Raw genomic sequence first — 20078 nt, 5'->3', positions numbered from 1 at the left:
TTCTACTCGTGTATTTATCTGATCTAATAGTAGATGAATCCTTGGGGTAAGATTCAATGTCTCTTCATAAATTTCTTAAAAGAAGCAAAGACTAAAATATTTTAACATTGACAATATTTTTGTTACTTTGATAAAGTTAACAGATGTGAAATATAACAAATATACAGTAAGTTTTATTTAACATCATCCATAGGCCCTTGGAGTAACTTTAAAAAAAACCTAGTTTCACCACAGGCTAAGTTCCTACCACATTTCGTCAATGTTACAACAAACAGATGTTAAACAGAATGATGTTATTTGAGAACCTGCTGTATTGATTTCTGCTTAAGTGTTTTTATTTTGATTTAATTACCTTGTACTTTGCCTTAATTTTTTAGAAGACCCCAAATCACATATGATATGAGTTATTACGTTTAGTGTTTTTCAGACATTCATTGTATACTCTTGTTCATCTTTTCTTCTGTGTGCTCCTTTTTGACCAATACGGGAACTAACCCTGCTGCACATGACAAACCTCTGCTCTGTGGGTGTGTGCAGCCTGGAATTTTTCTTCTTCTGAGATCCAGTGTCTGCGAGGGAAGCTCTGGTAGAATGGGTTTATTATGCATTAGATTTCTTCCAGTTTCCACTGTGTTTACTAACTTTTTTCTCTCATTCAAACTACAGTTCCCTGCTGGAACTGAAACTGTGATTTCAGTCTTAGATTACCTGAGGTAATTACATCACAGAAGTAATCTCGATATATAGGTAGGGAGAGTGACTTCTTACCAAAAACCTTGGTTCGCCTTGGCTCTCAGTAAATCGCGTCTCTCCAATGCACACACACACACACACACACACACACACAAATTGTCTAAGAAGACCTCTCGTACCCCCTTCCAAACAAATGCTTACATGTTAACTAATTTATTCCAGCTTCCTGGTGGAAATTGAATATATTTCCTCTTCTGGGAATATACTAACTCTACATTTAACTTTGACCATTGCTTGATATCTCAATGTATCCTGCTTTGTTGTATCCAATAGTGTCTCCAAGCCCTCTTGCTACTAAGATTAGTTTAATTAAGCCCAATTTATAATTTTTCTTTCAAATCTTGGTGCTCATTGATGGTTATAACTCTGAGGTAGGATACTCTATAGTCTGGAACTCTCCCCAAATCCTGTTCTTTCTGGCATTTTCTTGATCTCAACTGGCCTTACTTGTTTTTCTGCCTCCATTGGGTCTCACAAATGAGCTTCCCCTATTCCACCACAGTATGCCTTAAAAATATGAAGCATAATCTCAACAAAGTGGTTTTTACTAGCCATTGTTCAGTTTTACTTAATACTTTATAAACATGTACATGCCTTTACATTTTGAACTGTGTTGCTTAACAAAATTATTTATCAATTTAGGGTCTTTCAAAGAAAATTAATGCTTCTCTGAGACACCAGTTAAGTGCTTTGATCATTAACATTATTTTTATTATAAAACATTTTATACATATATTTTATAGTGATACAAAACAACAATCATAACAAATGAAAATATGGATGAAGAAACTGTCTTCTTTCAAAGTATTTGTTCTTTTCCAGAAATCATGCTGTGTCTGTCTCCAAGAACATATACTGTGCCACAGGATTTTGTGTGTAACATTTAATATATCTCAGCACTATGCCTTTAAACCACAAATACATCCTGTGATAAGGCACAGTGCCAGTGTGAGGGTGTGTGTGCCTGCATCTGCTGCCTAATCTCTGCTGACTCGCCACTGCTCCCTTTTGCTTCCACTTATCTGAGTTTACTGAGCTTCTCAAGAAGAAATATGTTGACACACAGAAGGCTTTTCCATTTCTTACCCATGATTAACCATTCTTAATCATTCATACCTGAGAAAACATGAAAATTCATAGACTCTGATTTGGTATGACTGTTTAGATTACAGTTATTAGCTACACTGGTCAATTTTTTTTTAAAGAATACTATAATCTCTTTCTATTTACAGACATACCCCATAGATATTGGTTTAGTTCCAGCCTACTATAAAAAGTGAATGTTGCAATAAAACAAGTCACATGAATTTTTTGGTTTCTTAGGAAATACAAAAGTTAGATGTACACTATACTGCAGTCTATTAAATGTGTAATAGTACTATTTCTGAAAAAAACAACAACACAAACACCTTTATTGAGATACCTTATTGCTATAAAATGCTAATCATTATTTGAGCCTTCACTGAGTCATAACTGATCTGCAGGTGGAGAGTCCTGCCTTTATATAGTTGGCTGCTGACCAGTCAAGGTGGTGGTTGCTGAAGGTTGGACGTGGCAAGTTCTTAAAATAAGGCAATGATGAAATTTGCTGCATCAATCAACAATTTCTTTCAGGAATGATATTTCTGTAGCACACAATCCTATTTGACAGCATTTTACTCACAGTAGAACTTGTAAGTTGCAGTTAATATTCTGAAACCCTGCTACTGATTTATCTAGTAAGTTTATGTAATATTCTAAATCATTTGTTATTTCAGTAATTTTCATAGCATCTTTACTGTAGAAGATTCTATCTCAAGAATCCCTGCATTTTTTTTTTGCCCGTTTATGAGAAGGGACTCCTCATTTGTTGAAGTTTTACCATGAGATTGTAGCAGTTCAGTGACATCTTTGGGCACCACTGCTGATTCTGCTTCACTTGCTGTTTCCATCCCATCTGCAGTTACTTCCTCCACTGAAGTTTTGAACCCTTCAAAGTTGCCCATGAGGGTTAGACACTCTTCCAAACTCCTGTTTATGTTGATATTTGGATCTCGTCCCATGAATTACAAATGTTTTTAATGGCATCTACAATGGTAAATTTTTTCTAGAAGGTTTTCAACTGACTTTGCCCAGATCCATCAATGGAATCACTATCTATGGTAACATATCCTTACAAAATGTATTTCTTAAATAATAAGACATGAAAGTAAAATTCATTCCTTGATCCATGGGCTGTAGAAAGGATATTGTATTAACAGGCATTAAAACAACATGAACCTCATTGTACATCTTCATTAGAGCTGTTGGATGACTAGGTGCACTGTCAATGAGCAGATTTGTTTTGGAAAAAAATCTTTTTTTTTAAGCAGGTATCCACAGTGGACTTAAAATGTTCAGTAATCCATGTTGTAAACAGATGTGCTGTCGAAGAGGGTCTGTTGTTGCATTTATAGAGCACTGGCAGAGTAGATTTACTATAATTCTTAAGGACCCTAGGAGTGTTGGAACAGTACGTGAGTACTGGCTTCAACTTAAAAATCACCAGCTGCATTAGCCCCTAACAAAAGCCAATCAGCTTGTCTTTAGAAGCTTTCAAGCTAGACATTGACTTCTTCTTTCTAGCTATCAAAGTCCTAGATGGCATCTTCTTCCAATCTATGGTCATTTTGTCTACACTGAAAATCTGTTGTTTAACGTGGCTGCCTTCATCAATTATCTTAGCTAGATCTTCTGGATAACTTGCTATAGCTTCTACATCAGTGTGTTTATATCAGTGCCTTACCTTGCACTTTTGTTCCGGAGATGGCTTTTTTCCTTAAATCTCATGAACCAAGCTCTGCTAACTTCAAACTCCCCTGCAGCATCCTCACCTCTCTCAGACTTCAGAGAGTTAAAGAGAGTTAGGTTCTTGCTCTCAATTAGGTTTTGGTTTAAGGGAATGTTGTGATACTTGATCTTCGATGCAGACAACTAAAACTTTCTCTGCTATTAGCAAAAAGGCTGTTTTGCTTTTTTATCATTTATGTGTTCACTGGAGTAGCACTTTTAATTTCCTTCAAGAGCCTTTTCTTTGCATTCACACTTGGTTGTTTGATGCAAGAGGCCCACCTTTTGGCCTCTCTCAGCTTTTGACATACTTTTCACGAAGCTGAATCATTTCTAACTTTTGATTTAGAATGACAGACCTGTGACTCTTCCTTTCACTTGAGCACTTACAGGCCATTGTAGGCTTAATAATTAACCTGTTTTAAATATTGTTGTGTCTCGTGGAATAGGGAGGCCTGAGGAGAAAAAGAAAGATGAGGGACAGTCAGTTGGTAGAGCAGTCAGAACACACAACATTTAAGGATTAACTTGGCTGTCTTATATGGGCGTGGTTCATGGCATGTCAAAGCAATTACAATAGTAATACCAAACATCGCTGATCATAGATCCCCATAACAAATATGAAAATTATGAAAACGTTTGAAATATTGTGAGAATTACTGATATGCAGCATAGAGACACCAAGTAAGCAAATACAGTTGAAAATGGTGCCAACAGATTTGCAGAGTAGCCACAAACCTTCAAATTGTTAAAACAAATCTGGGAAGTACCATAAAGCAAAGCAAAATAGAATGAGGTGTTCTGGTAGTGGTCTCCCAGCTTTATGGCTCTATTTCTTTCAGTTTCAGAGTTCCAAACTTAAACCGAACATCAGAAATGTAGGCATGTTTTTAGCACAGAAGTGGAAATAAGACTATAGAGCAAAAAATGAGAACATGAGAAAAAATAAAGCGAGGAATGGGAATTCATAGTTTCTTAATAGGCTTGTCAGTTTGTAAACTACCTCTCTTATCCTCAACATAGTCCCACTAAGTGTTATTTAGCTCACTCATAGAGAAGAGAACCAAGGGCCTGAATGTTAAGTAATATTCCTTCAATTATTCAATTGTGCAGGAGGCAAGACTTGAATCCAGTGCTGTCTGTTTCCAAAGATGCCTCCTCTATTGTGTACTTATTCCTAAGAATGTTAGGCTCAATCACGCCTTTGTAATGGACTTCATTTCTGACATACTTTCCCCCATTCTCTAAACATGCTAAATTCAATCAATACTTTAAATAGGGCCTCAAACTTGTTTTTTTAATAGACTTCACCAAATGGAAGTCACCAATAACACAATATTTTCTTTTCTCCCTTTATCCCTCATATAGCATTCATTACGATTATGTGCACATCACTTGTACAATCACGTAGCATCCTCTATTGCTATAACTTTCATGTGGCTTTTGTCCCTTCTGTGAGACTGTGAATTCCTTCAGTGTGAGACTTAGAATCAATCAACAGATAATCACTGATACCTTTCTGTGATTGAGTCTGTAAGGTGAAATGGTGGATAAAAGAACTTGAGCAGTAAATAAATGAAAGTTTCAAAAGACAGTACATGTCTCAGTATACTAATGCCACAATAATTCTAAATAACACATCACTACAACACTTAGGGCTTGTAAAGGTAAGCCTCTGTTCTCATACACTGTTGTATGAATTGACCATCCTCCAGCTCCAGGCTGTGATTTAGTCCAGATTGGCTCCATCTATGGTTGGGTCAGTTCTAAAAGTGCCTTATTCTGGGACCTGGGCTGCAGAAGCTCTGTGTTGGGGAGTCCTTTTCTTAGGAACCTAAGTATCCCATTTGATAAACCAAAAGAATATTTTATTAACATATTCCTTCCCTTAAATTACAAAACAATTTTTAGTAATAACTATGAGTTAAACATGTATTAATCAATGATAATCACTATTTTATTATACAAATAGATTGGATAACTACAATTCAATAAGAAATGTTATATTAAAGCTGAACATTTGCAAAGCAAGAAAAAAAACAAACTCTTTTCCCAAATTTCCAGTTTTTACTTAAAAAACTTTTTAAACACAAATACAAACTCTAAGTCGTCACTTAAAATGGAAGAAGTAAAGTAACTCAAGTTCTGTTTCTGCATCTTGATAATCACTATAAAACTATCTTTTAAATACAATCTCCTGGTTAGAAGCAGAGATATGTGTTACTGGAGATTCAAATTGCTTCTAGTGTGGGGTTGAATGACTCTGAAAAATTATGAATTTACTTTCAAAATGAATGCATAGAGCATAGTCTGCTTTGCTGATGGCTGATGGTAACCACAGCAATTATTTGAAAACTTAGTCCAGCAGAAGATTTTGGGGGATCTATGGCGAGTACTTCTTCCTTGGTAAACCTCTCTCGGCTTCTGTGGTGCATACATGGTATTCCCAGAGTTCAAGAATCCAAGCTGCACCACAGTCTCAATTCAGATCTCTGTTCCTGTCATGTACACTAGTATCCTATTGGTTAAAACAGGTCACATGACCGAGCCCAAAACCAAGACATAGGAAAATATACTTTTTCATGATGAAGTCATGGCATAAGCGTGAGGAGTAAGAGTAAGATCAATCTTTCAATCTACTTCAGTAAATATAAAAATAAATGATAAATTTTATGATAAATTTAACTTAGAAAAAAATTCTGGTTATAAAAGGATTTCTTATTTCAAGAAGACTATTCACAATAATGTATAACTGGCAGCTCTGAAAATTTTCTAAGCATACATATGTGTGTGAGAGTATATATTTTACATATATTGGATATGTAAAATAAATTTTACTACCTGTGGATCTCTTTTCCTCAACCACATCATCTGGAATAGAGTTTTGCGTTGTATATAAAGGTATAAAAGAGGAAATATCCAGGAAGCAATTAACTAGCTGAAAGTCCACATAGCAGTGCCAATTCCTATTAACAGAAATCTAAGAGGCCTTTCGATAAATGCCCTTTTCTCCACAATGACTAATTTCTCCATACATTTTAAATATCAGTGTAAGGAATTGAAAACAAAATGCAGAGGTTTCGTGGTTCCTTTAGTGAATAGAAAACAAAACAAAAATCAGTATTCATTTGGAAATGACAAAATTCAGCCTCTTATGGATGTTAAAATATTTTAAAGGATTATGTGTAGAAAATTATAAAACAAAATATTTGTATTTTTCTTTTATTGTTGTTAAAGTACAGTGTTCTCAATTTAGTCTTATAAAAATACATGTATTTATCACTCAATTTTTATTATTATGGTGACTATAATATAAATAATTGAAATTCAAAATCATTTATTTTCATGGCTCTAGCTATTTCCCCTTTACCTCAGTCCCTGCCTGACTTATTCACAACTGGTATATCAAATAGTGTCTCCCTGTTTCTGGGCTTTCAGGTTGAGTGTTGAAAATATTTAGTACACAACTGATTGAAATATACAATGTAAATGATCTTCATCAGTGGTATTTCTAAACAGAAGTTTTGTTTGTTTTTTCCCACAAAAACTTCTACGGAATGACCACAGCCTTACATTGCACTGACTTCTTTTTCCATTGCTCATATTTTGGCACTTCTGGGTCTTTCTCCGACTTGTGCTGTGGTTGCTGGAGGGCTTTTCCACCTGACTTTTGGAAGGAGAGTGGGGTTTGGCAATCAGTGTCCATTTTGTCATACCTGAAAAAGTTCATCTCCTTCACAGAAGTCATAAAGTCCAAGAAACATCCAACTCTGCCTCTAAATAGCTGAATAAGCTTTTGATTATGACATCCATTATGTAAACTTCTTAAGCTCTCCAACTTGTGCTCCCAAGCCAGCATCTTAACCAAACCTAACAGCATTAATTTTGCACATTCAGAGTCCTTCTTTCACTTGATGTGTCTGTCCTCAAAGATTTTCAGAAATATTTCTTTAGAATGTGAGATTTTTGGTGAGATTTTTTCTAGAAAAAGATAAAATTTACATATATTCTAATAATATTAGCTAAGCAGTGTGTTGTTATTTAAAAGTATATCATTAATAATTATAATACTGTTAATTTATTAGATACTTTGCAGTTAAAGGTACTTCTGTGCTCATCACCCATTGGTCACTTCAGATTAAGTCTTGCGGTTTTGGTTTGCTTTTTCTCTCTTACTTATAAGTTCTTTATCACCACCAGCGCAGCAGAGAAAAAGTGAATACTGTTTACTCCTCTGAGTATGGAGAGTACCTTAGGAGTGCCCTGTGTACTCTGGGACCTATAATTGCAATGAAGAGGATTAGTTTAGTTAGACTTATTGTAAGAGCTAATTGCTGTTTTCAGTGTAGATTCCACAGTGCTAATAACACAAGCAAGATAACCATTTATTTATTCAACATGTGTTTACTGACCAGTGACAATTTTGGAACCAAAGAAATGAGCAGTGGACAAAGAGAGAATCCAATAGAGTAAATTCTTGTTAAATCAAACAATGAGAATTTGAATGGAATCCAAATTCAGAATGATCACCAAATCATATATTTTTCCTAAAACATTTAAGCAATATTGAGTGTCAACATTTAAAAAAAATTAAAAGTGCCAGTCATTTGCCTTCTAATTAAGATTTTATGCGTCTACATCATCAACTATGTAATTAAAATTTCTATTTTCTAAAACTGGCATATTACTAACCATCTTCCTTACTTGAATATAAACTCCATGAGGATAGACACTGTCTTGCTCACCAGTAACATCATAAATGATGGCAAATAGGGGACACTCAACAAATGTTTGCTGAGTTAATAAATGTATTAATGTTAATGATACCTAAATGAGATGATTAATTTAGTGTCAACCAGGAATGCTAAAATTCCATTAGCAAAGGACCTTTGTGTAAACTGGTGAGGGAAACATAACCTATATATATATCTGAAAAAACCTAAGGTACATTTTATAAGGAAGATAGTAATAACAGCAATACTTCCATAGTGGTTTTTTGTATAGCAGGCAGTTTTCTAAGCATTTTACATATGTCCAACTCATTTACTCTCCCACACAATTCTCTGAGACAGAAAATATCATTAATCCTATTTTTTAGATAAAAACTGAGGTGTAGAGAAATTATGACTTGCCCAAGGTTATCCAGCTAACTTGATCGATCTGCAATTTCAATTCAGTTGGTTCCAGGATCTGCTCTTAACCAATAAGATGCAAATTACATTCTTTGAGACTTCATTTGGGGGGGAAAAAAGAATCCTGGCAAGGATACAACAACTAAAGGCCTTACTGGTAATTTGTAATATTGAATCTAATCTCATGGGAGAAACTGGGCCTGCACAAAAGCAGTCACTAGAATAATTACTTAAATACCTTCAGAACAGATTGCTTTTTGATAGGAATAGAAAACAGAGGGGGTAATAGTAGGACATGTAATAGGTTGTCTCTCTACTTCTATATCTGCTCTACTCCTGGGATTATTCACTAGTAACGCTTTGAAGGATGTTGGCAGTCACTTAATGTAATACATAATTATGTAACCAATTCTTTTTCATTGCTGAAAATATAAAAATATAGTGGAGAAAGCAATGCATTTGAAATAAAAATACATTAATTTAACTTTCAAGTTCCACACTGTACTATCTCTGTTCTCTTATATAAAAAAGTGAGTGTGATTCTTACATCGGGATGTGGGGTGGATTAGAAGCCAATTGATTATCTTTCTCTTCTTGATATTTGAGGCAACTGAGAGATGGACAACTGGGTGGGACACCAAATGCCATATATATTGCTTGGCATCACAAAGAAGAAAGAAGAAAACATGTAGTCAAGTGCCAAGAAAGGTCAAAGGCCATGAATATACAGGACCATTTCTTATCATTACAAAGAGAAACTTCTCCGTTGCAGAGGAGAACTGGACAGAGGGGAAAACACTTTTTCTTCATTAGCAGTAAAATGGTACAAGTTCCTATTTCATTGACTGAGGTAAGAATATGAGTAAAGGAAAAATAAGCTTTCTCTTTAGATTTTCTAATTTTGGCTTTCTAACCTATTGGGCTTAGTTTCTAAGCTGACAGCTGCCTTTCCTCAGGTTGTGGATAGTAATTATAAGAACAATACTGTTCCTTCCTTTTCAAGGATTCTTGTAATATATCAACTACTGCTCCCTTGCATCTCTTCTTGGGAAAACTGGAAGAAGGCTCACCTCTGGCTGAAGAAGATTCTGAAATGCAGCTGAAGGGGAAAAAATAGTAATTCTAGGACCACACTTCACTTTAGGCCAAAAATTTACTCTCTGTTCTCTCTTTCACATGAAATATAATTTGCCAAAATTTCATAACTAATTATACACAGCATAATATTAACAGAGGTTAAAGAATCCATGTGTCAGACAACTATCTCCAGGCTTCCTTTAGCAAAGGTCAAGTGGAAAACCAAAATCTTGCATGCTCTTTGAAATAACTGTTCCATACCTCTTCCTCCAACACTCCAGTGTCACAACTGCTGTGTGTGTCAGGACCAACGGGACCCTCAGGATGGACTAACCCAGTCATGTCGTGAGTTCTGTCAGTCACCAAGAGACAAAGAAGTCTCCCAATTCATTTCTTATTCCACAGACTCTGATCCCCAGATACGTTCCACATCAAAAATAGTAATGTTAACTAACCAACTCCTTTCTGTTTTCTGAAACTCTTCAACTGTTCTCTTCGGAATACAAGGTTAGTCATCTGCAAACATAATACCTCTCTATCTCAACCTCTTTGAGGTTCTCTTCTTCTTTGAAATGAAGTTTGGCTCCTTTCTATTTCTCTTGCAGCTCTTTCAAAAGATGACTGTTTTCTTTCTTCCCATCCTTTAGAACCACTGGAGCTGGAGATGGAATGTGACATCCCTTGCTTCCCATTATTGCTTTCAGATTAATCTCCTTTCTTTCACTATGAAGCATTGATTCTAGATATCATCTCACAAACTCTACTGTGGACCACCTCTCCTTGCTGAAGACACCTCCACCCCTGGAGGCACTCTCCCTTGTCCCATGAAGGTTTAGCGCTTTAATCACTGTCACCCACTCGAAAACATCTCATGGCCTAATTTATTGATTTCAGTGTTTATAAAGATAATTGGTCTAATAGCTTATCCTATCAATTCTGTGACCAGACCGTCTCCTATAAAGATCTTGTCTTCTGGCCCCAGCCGGTGTGCCTCAGTTTGTTGGGCACCCTCCAGGGAACCAAAACGTTGCTGGTTTGACTCCAGCCAGGGCACACACCAGGGTTGCAGGTTTGGTCCCCTGGGATGACTACCAAAGACAACCAATTGATATTTCTCTCTCACATCCATGTTTCTTGCCTTTTCTTTCTCTTTGCTTTCCCCTTTCTCTAAAATCAAAACTAAAATATTTTTTAAAAGATTTTGTCTTCTGTCCCTCTTTAGCTGCTCACAAAAATAGAAAATAATTAGTCTGTTTCACACTCTAATATATACTTTATAAATCCCCATTCAAAATCTGAGCATTCCTATGAAACCCTTCCTAAGTCAAAATGTCGCAAAGCAAAGAAGCAATGAACTTGAGACACATCTTGCTAGTGGATGAACAAAATAAATCGAGATCAAGCAGAGGTGCTCACAGACAGAGTTCAAAGCTACAGGGCTTGATGCTGAGGTGTTTTAGTGCAGTTCCCAGGGAGGAGCTTGGTGGGGACACTCTTGTTGCTCAGTGTGTGTGCTGCCTCTATAATGATTTGCTGCAGAACAAATGCTAAACACATTTTTTCCTTTTGCCATTTTTCATAAAAGCAAAAATTTTCAGATTTTTTTTTGTTAGAGAAAACAGGTACTAATGCAGGTCTTTTGTAAAAATGAAGTGGCATAAAGGAAACTTGTGAAAAGCAGAATATACCTTTACTGTGTAGCTAGAGTTGAATCCTTAGTGCTTAGAGCCAGCAAATGGGAGCCATTCAGTACTCATTTCTTGTATGAGTAAGTGGTTGAAAAGACGTTAGTGAATATTTATTGTATGAGTCAATGCTATCAGTCTCACCAGGAAGCAAATCAGTTTCTGAACTAGTTTTTTCTAAATCCACAGCCTATACACTTGAATTCATTGGGAGACAAGAGTTTAGGATGACCCTACAAGTACCATGTCAAAGGGGGTATAGTAACAAGTGAATCTGCTTATAGACTGCCTTCTCAGAAATGGCCAAGATGGATGTTTTTGAAAGAGTAAAATTAAAAAATACATAACAAGTTAATTGCAGGCACCCCAGACACACTGCTTTCTGGAAGTGTGTGTGTGTGTGTGTGTGTGTGTGTGAGTCCATTCCACTTTTAATTTATTTTGGTCTTGAGTATTTTCTTCTTAAATGGTGATATAACAATGATCTTCTATTTACCGTCAGCCCTCAATTAAAATAGGTACCCTTCAAATTAAATGGGTTTATTCACCTTTCATTTATTTTTTGACTAGTCTATATTAATTTTCCTGTTTTCAGTCAAACTTCTGGTCTTCTAGCAGAGTATCATAAATCCTGAAACTGTCTCCTTTTGCTAGAGAAGTTCCATTTCCAATGGAAGGATTTTATTTTTTTTGTCCCAAATGGGTCTCAGGTAGGAATTCATGACCTGACCTAAAGCTGTTCTGAGCTTTGGTGTTTACCGAACCCGGTATCCAAACAATACCTGCTGCAGGGTGGGCCTCTCCCACCACTCTTACCTTTCCAGAAATTTAAATGCTCTAGCCCTTGAGACACCATGTTATTTTACTGATGGCAGAAATATTTCTTTCTGCTCTATGATTTTCTTCAGCAGGATGTTCCTTTTTCTTCTTGTTTCTTTTCTCCTTTCAGGCAATTTTTTTTTCCTTTCTTTCTTTAAAATGAAGCTTTCTGGATTTTCGTTTTTTCCCCCCATTGCAATATACAGGGTGTGTGAAAAATAGGTTTACAATTGTTCATATGAAAAATAATATAATAATTAATAAGCAATAATACAAGAATAAATTCTGTGTACTCACACCTATAAGCCTACTTTTGCCTCACCCTGTATCTTGGGCTACAACTGTTTGCAGGTTTAGAAAGCCAGCATATATATTTTTTTCTTTAATTTTTGGTCTAGACATTTTATCTTCTGGCTCTGATTCTCTTTTATAGGGTTACTTATGGGGAGCCACCTTCTTCTTTGTCTGTAGTGAGCATTTGCAGTCCCAGCTCAGCCAGTGTTGTATACTGCCACCTCAGACATGAGCTCTGTTGGGGTCAATGCTTATATTTCATTGGACTTAAAGTATATTGTTTTCCTGCCAACCACCATATAGTCCCCCTTTCTTTGAACTTTCCTTTGGTGACACAGTTTCACCGTGTTACATGGCACATTCCTTTACTTCAGAGATAACCTGTACCGTGGCCAGTTCCGCTGTCATATTGAAACTCCTCTGATAATGCTTGAATTAAACTATGCTGCTGTCCTCATTCTCCTCACCCTTATCTTCAAACTTAACTATATCTTAGTTCAATAGGCTGTCCTAGTCTTCAGTGGGTGGTTCCAGAATGCTTATTGACTGCTTACCTATAATTTTAAGAGTGGGGCTTTCACTTGTTTCCTATATCTGGGTTTTTCCTGAAAATTCTTTTCTGTTTTGTTTCTGAGAGCTCTATTTTCTTCTTCTGTTCAATTTAACTTAGCTACAGTCCTCTCTGACCCAGAAATAACTAAACTGTTTTCCCATTATCCAGTCCCATTTAGAAGAGCTGTTGGCCGTATTATGTCTTTATTTCTCTTTCATATCGATCAGGACAGACTTCAGAGTTTTCAACTTTAGGGAATCTTTCTCATTCTCCACCATCATCAGTATGCCTTTCCTTGTTATTTTTCTTGTTTTCTGACCTTTTCATGTTTTTTTACCCTACAAACTGATTATTAGTTATTTACAAAAACATAATTTCTAGGAGAGAATGTTATGGGCACAGACCTCATTAACTTATTTCTTAGCCTCTGCATCTAAAATAATTTCACTGAGTACTCAATCTAAATTAACAACATAATTTGTTCTTCACATTATGAAGTCTTAGTCCTCTATACCTATTTATAGATAAAATGAATCATATATTCAAGGTTAAAATACATTTGGGGTGGTTAAAAATGATTACCTATATTAAAATGTATAATAAATTCAAGGTATCAAAACAGAAATCTATTTTAAGATTTAAATTGATATATAAATAAATATAAATATATTTATTTAAATTCTAGGATTTAAAGACAAGATTTACTCAGCCCAGTTCTCATCCCAGCCAACACTGGGTTGAGTTGATTTGATTTAATAAGTTGAGGTTGCTAATTTAATTTACCTACTCTTTAGAATAAGAATACTGATAATTATAGTATATATTTTTCTTATTATTAAACCAGTTTTATTTATTTATAAGAAATTTAAGCTATGAAATGAAGTTTGTGAACAGCTTTGAGGACTTAACAAATTTTAAAATTTCACTAGAATACTATCACTGTAAATCACTATTTCAAACTTTGCATGTATAAAAATATATTACACTTGTACACACTTAAGTAGAAATACACAGACAGAATACTGAGTGTGTATATGATGTAACATCAATATAATTTCATCTTTTTTTATATATGAGACAAAGCTAGTAGCCAAAAGTTCATGTTGAATAATGTAAAAAACCATGAAGTTCATGGTCACTTAGTAATTATCATTTATTGCCACCCACTTCTGCACTGGTGTGCATAGGAAAAAAATTCTGTCAAATATATTACTCTCTATATAATTTTTGTCATTTTGGAGGTAAGGAAATTGAATTCCCATTAGGTATAACTGCACTCAGAGTAAGAGGTGAGGCCATCAGATTGCACAGCACAGGCTCTGTGAGGTGATTTTGGATGCAGTGAAGAAGCTAACAATATATTCAGTGCCTAAGTTTAAGCTTTACTGAATATAAATGAAATATTATTTGGTTAACTGATCATTATTTTTCTTTGGCAAAACAGCCTAAAACTTGCTTTTAAAATGTATTATTTATATATGCATTTTATATATTTATATATAATTACTAAATGTATGTATAATTACATAAATTTATATATATATAAATTACTAAATAGATCTTTAAAGAATTGGAACTTTCTCTTATCCCCTATTTTGAACATATCCCTGAATGATAAGTATATTCCTCTTATATATGCACTCCCTCTAGTAATCTATCTCCACTTCAATATATATCAAGTGTTTTCCATCTATCTTTAAAATATTTAATTTAAACACACAATTCTTTTTTATTATGATTCTGGTAATGGATAGTTTCCATACTTAGCTTATTTATTTCTTTATGTAACACACATTCTTCTATCATAGTCTGTGTTCAATATTTTTTGTCCGTTTTATGATTTCCTAGTTTTATGGGAAAAAACTGACCAAATTACTTATTTAGACTCTCTGTACCTCAATATCTCTAAGGGAAAAGGTAACCTCATTATCATGTAATCATGGACAGGAAGATGTTACACCAGAAGAATGAGCTCACATCACCTTGATTGAAGGTTTTCTCCAGAAAAACAACATATAAAGGATCTAAAAAGCAAATTTAGAAGATGAAAATCACATCCTGCTACAAGAGACTGACAATGTAATTTTTAACTTTTAAAACACAGACTCAGATCATTAACTTTTGCCATCTCCAAGTGGTGAAGGATCGTCACCAGGTAGTGTTTGGATCTCCAGGTAGAAGTGACACTCATGAATGTCTACCTTATGTCAGAGTATATTTAAGTTTTTGGTGAAAACCGCATTTATACAGCAAGATCATTTTTCCCAATTAAGTTCTTCCCAGTACACTATAAATATGATGTGTTAGACCTGAGAGTGCTTGATAAATGTTTAAAAGTTGACTTAGCCTTCATGTCCTGGGACTAAGTAAGAGGAACTATTTATTTATTTATTTATTTATTTATTTATTAACAGCTATAAATGGACCAGTGTCCTTAGGACAGATTGGTGGGCAGTTGGCCATATCACCCTAATATCTCCCAGCAGCTGGGTTACAGAGGTTCACTCTAAGGTAAGAGCAGAATATCATTGCAGAAACCCACAGTAACCTCCTTTAGTACGTGATTGGTCTGGCTTGTCTTCGCAGGAGCACAGGCTCTCAAGTATTTTGTTTTTCAGCAGATGCACTCCTGGATTTTGTGTATGCCAAGTTTTGCATAATGTTTTATGTTCTTTATCAGTAAAATAATATGAAATATTTAAAAGGGTGTTATCACTCTGGCCAGTATAAAAGATTAAATAGAGTTGTCACTCTGTTTTCTCAAGAAGAAAACATATTCAGAGAGAATTAAAACAGTATCAGATTTCCAGATTTAGTTTCAGATCAAAATACTATATTCTTTGTTTCCTACATTATGAGATATTTTCTATCATTCTTAAGCTGAATGAAACCATAAGTAACTCAATAAAATTGTGTGATAAAATATCTTATTCCTTTTAATAGTGAAAAACTATATCACAAAACTTAAGAAAAAGTAAACTGCCAAAAGTTGGAAACATATTTAAAGTTAGGAATCAGCGATGAAGTAGTGACTTTCAGAAAATGTATTTTGCAATATTAAATGATAGCTGTTAAATATTAAAGTGGAAAGCAATAGAATTCAATAAAAAAGAAATCATTTAAAATTTTGTTGATGCTGTAGGTCTTTGAAAATCACATCAATAACTGTTAAACATTTCATCACAGAAAAATGAATTTACAGATCTAAGCCTTATATATATTTTTTCTCATGTCTGTACAGGGCAATGACAAACTGCATCACAAAGCAATTGATCATTGGGGCAATCACTTTTCAGGGTACCAAGCGCTGTTTGTGCTTGTTCATTGCAAGTTAGAGAGGAATAATAGCCTCCTATTCTGTCTGGGCAAACTGTATAATTCTTTGAGACTGTTCCTGGTCAGCACTGTGGTGGTCATCAATCCCACCAACATCTAATTCAATATATGAGATAAGGTTCAATAAATAGTCCAAATTACATTAACTGAATTATTTTGTTGTAGTGAACTTCACTTCTTACCCAGCACATTGTAGTTTCTGCTTCTTCTTTAAAGCACCACCTCAAGCCACAACATGGCCAAAACTATCACAATATTGATCATGCCTTGTTAGTTCTAATTTTCTTTCAAGGCCAACTCTGCTGCATTCCCTTAGCTTTTCCATAGTGAAGGTTTATTTGACTTCAAATTATTTTAACAGTCTTAGTGGCTGTCATTCTCTTTTGTGAGAAGTGAGCAAAAGCTTTGTGTGTGCCTCCAGGTTTATTTGTACAAATTATCCTCATTCAGAAAACATACCTCAGGGAGAAAAAACATCGACAGAGTGAATTTTAGTTGATTCATGAATCTTGCATTCACCTTATTAAAAATGAGAAAGAAAGAGATAATTCTTTGAAAATATACATGATGTGTGTTGGATAAGTCGAGTATTAATTGCCTTCAAGACTTAAAGAGAGTTAAACAAAAGTAAAATCAAACTGTACTGAGAAGTTACCTCAAATGTTCATATGAAAGAATTAGGAAGCTGGGCTTACAGAATGGACAAATGGCATATTTTTCGGGACGAGGGCTCTTCATATGTTTGAAGAGATGTTATTTTTCTTGCTATGATTGGACCAATCAGGACAAATGGTGTAAAGAATTCTTAATAATTAGACCTCCTCAAAATGATAAGATGGTTGCCACACAGATAGATGATTGATGATAGATAGATATAGATGATGGATAGATAGATAGATAGATAGATAGATAGATAGATAGATAGATAGATTACTGAGTTTATTCAAGCAGCGTTTAAATAACCTATCAAAGAAGGAACAACTGCATGGGGTGTGTTGTTTTGTACTTCACTCAACTTTTGATTCCAAAGCACCTATCCTGTAAGTGCCTTAGGGACAAGGTCACATCTGGTTTATGTTTGAAACTATTTCTAGACTTAAGTGGTAAATAACTCATTAGAGAGGTAGAAAGATTGTAAACTATCTGTTACCTTTTGCTTGGCTGCAGTGATGATTGCAGTGTTCTGAATGTATTAGAGACTCAATAAATATTTTATACATGAATTGGAAAATGAAATTTTGAAATGTGTGTTCTTAAAAAATGTATCCAAGAGGACTTTATAGCACACTCAACCTTGTCTCAGCAGATGTTTGGACTTGAAATGATGTTATCTGTCTAATCTGGCATCTTGGCATAGAAAGGTGTTTTCTACTCCAGGTGGCAATGCCTTGAAATGATAGCAAATGACTGTTTCCCAGCAACAAAGAAGAGAGGTTCCTGCTGTGCAGCAGTGTCCTAAGTTCTTCTACCCAACAATGAAAACAACAACAGTCAATGGAGATTAATCCTAATTTTTGAGTTTATCATTTCAATTTTTTGCCCTTCCTGCTAGTATATTATCAATTAAGAATCTATACAAGGAAATCCATTTCAATAAAAACATTGTCAAACAAATATATGCCATATGAATGTATATGAATATATATATTACAGTAAATGTGAATAAAGCAGAATCTCATCTTCAAGTACATGGAGGAAGAAGAGATTGATGCAGTACCAGATTCAAGTACTCCAATATATATTTTATGATGTGCACATTGCTATCTACCACAAAAGATTTTGATTTTTATTACTGGTAAACAAATATGACTTTCTGAGTGAAGCCATTTCATGTTTCAGTCCATAAATTTACATTCTTTACTTCATATGTACATTCAAACATATAACAGGTTCTTATTCTAATGATTCTTTGCTCCATGTTGTCAGGTTACAGAATTCTTACAAGAATTCTGATCACTTTATAATTTTTCATAATTTTTCAGGTTGCAGAATTCTTGTAAGAATTCTGATCACTTCACAATTTCTCATATGGAGGCATCACTGAGAATGGTAGGAAAGGGCTTACCCAACTCTGTAGCTAAATGCAAACATGAGAGGAAGAGACAGAAGGACTCAGTAGAAGGCAGGGGTCCAGAGCACCAGCTCTAGAAACAGACTGAGTGGGTCTGCATCTTTGCTGCTGCCACCTAGTATGTGTATGATTTTTGCGGGGGGAAAATTGCTTAACAATTCTATTGTTTCATTTTCTCCTCTGTAAATGAGGAGGGTGACATGCATGATGGCCCCTATATTCTAACATTTCTCTGAATAAATGAATATATGCAAATTCCTTAGAATGGAGACTTGACAAAAATAATTTTAGGTTATCCTTTGTGTTTCAATTTATACACACAACTTAAAACATTTACATATTTACTGATAAAATGATAGTTGCTTCAACCAAAAGTCAGAAAAAGCATGAAAGATTTCTGTCATTTGAGTTGTAGACCCCACTGCCACTTCCTTTTCTTCCCTATGTCCCACTTTTAGTTAATAGTTAATATAATAACTGATAGTTAATATAATAACTGATATTGAATGTATAACTATTGTTTATATATGTTATTTTACATTATAAATAATAATAATAATAGAATATATCAAGTTCAGCAGGGAACTATAATGTAATTGCACTAAGTATGGCTCAATACTAATAAGTTATATATTTTTTGCACATCCTTAAAGACAAACAGCACTTGGAGAATAACTTTTCTAAAACAGCATAATGGGAACAGAGGATACATTGCTTTAAAAACAGGCAGCCATATATCCTGCTTTTGATTTGTACATTAATGGTGAATCGATGCGTGTTAAAATAAAAAGAGAGCTTATAACCTGAGGGAATAATTGTCCTCTGTATTTGTATGGAAAGCTACATAGTGTCCAAGTCCATTCAGCTGACTTGACACCCTGTGATGCTTCACCTCGCAGAGCTCTGACATTGGATCATGCCTGCAGAAAATGAGTGGGTTTCTTTCTTCCAGTTACTAGAGTAAGTCTACTGGGAACTTCTGAAACATCCTCTACTAGACACCACAGCCTTTTCTGCCCACTGAGAAAGACCACACCAGGCAAAAAGCAAAACATTGGGATGGCTGTGGAGGACTAAATATAGCTTTTCTTTCTAGAGGAAATTTGAATATTGCAGGACATTTTTACAAACACTGTGGCTGAAACTTTTGCATTGTGTAACATTCTTCATCACTTTTTCTATGTAGTTTCATGTGCCACTGCCAGAAGTAATCTAGCAGCAACAGGTAAAGAGTTTCAAAAGATGTACATGACTGAGTCATTTAAATGCTAATTAGAAATTTAACTGCTCAAATCGAACCCTTTCAGTTTTACCATTCTTGTAAGTTTTGTATAACAGAGACAACTATTGACCCTATAAAATTTATCATATATTTCTGTAAACTAGTAATCAGTTACATACATACATATGTTATATATGTGGCTTATTCTGTTATAATGTTACATTATACATTTATATATAGAGTCACAGCTATCAAAAGACAAACAGTGAACACACTATGTGTCAAATTGTTTCATAATGCAAGAAAAAAAAAGGGGAGAGGAAGAATA

The 20078-nt window shown here is 34.7% G+C and overlaps 1 pseudogene; it reads right to left on the bottom strand.

The window, feature by feature from the left end:
- Positions 1 to 2193: 2193 nt before the first annotated feature.
- Positions 2194 to 3958, bottom strand: LOC114491853 (annotated as a pseudogene).
- Positions 3959 to 20078: the final 16120 nt, after the last annotated feature.

Source organism: Phyllostomus discolor, chromosome 1 (genome assembly GCF_004126475.2).
Source record: "Phyllostomus discolor isolate MPI-MPIP mPhyDis1 chromosome 1, mPhyDis1.pri.v3, whole genome shotgun sequence".
Taxonomy (NCBI): domain Eukaryota; kingdom Metazoa; phylum Chordata; class Mammalia; order Chiroptera; family Phyllostomidae; genus Phyllostomus; species Phyllostomus discolor.
Note: the sequence above shows the minus strand (reverse complement) of the source record. Positions and strands in the feature narration are given on the sequence as shown.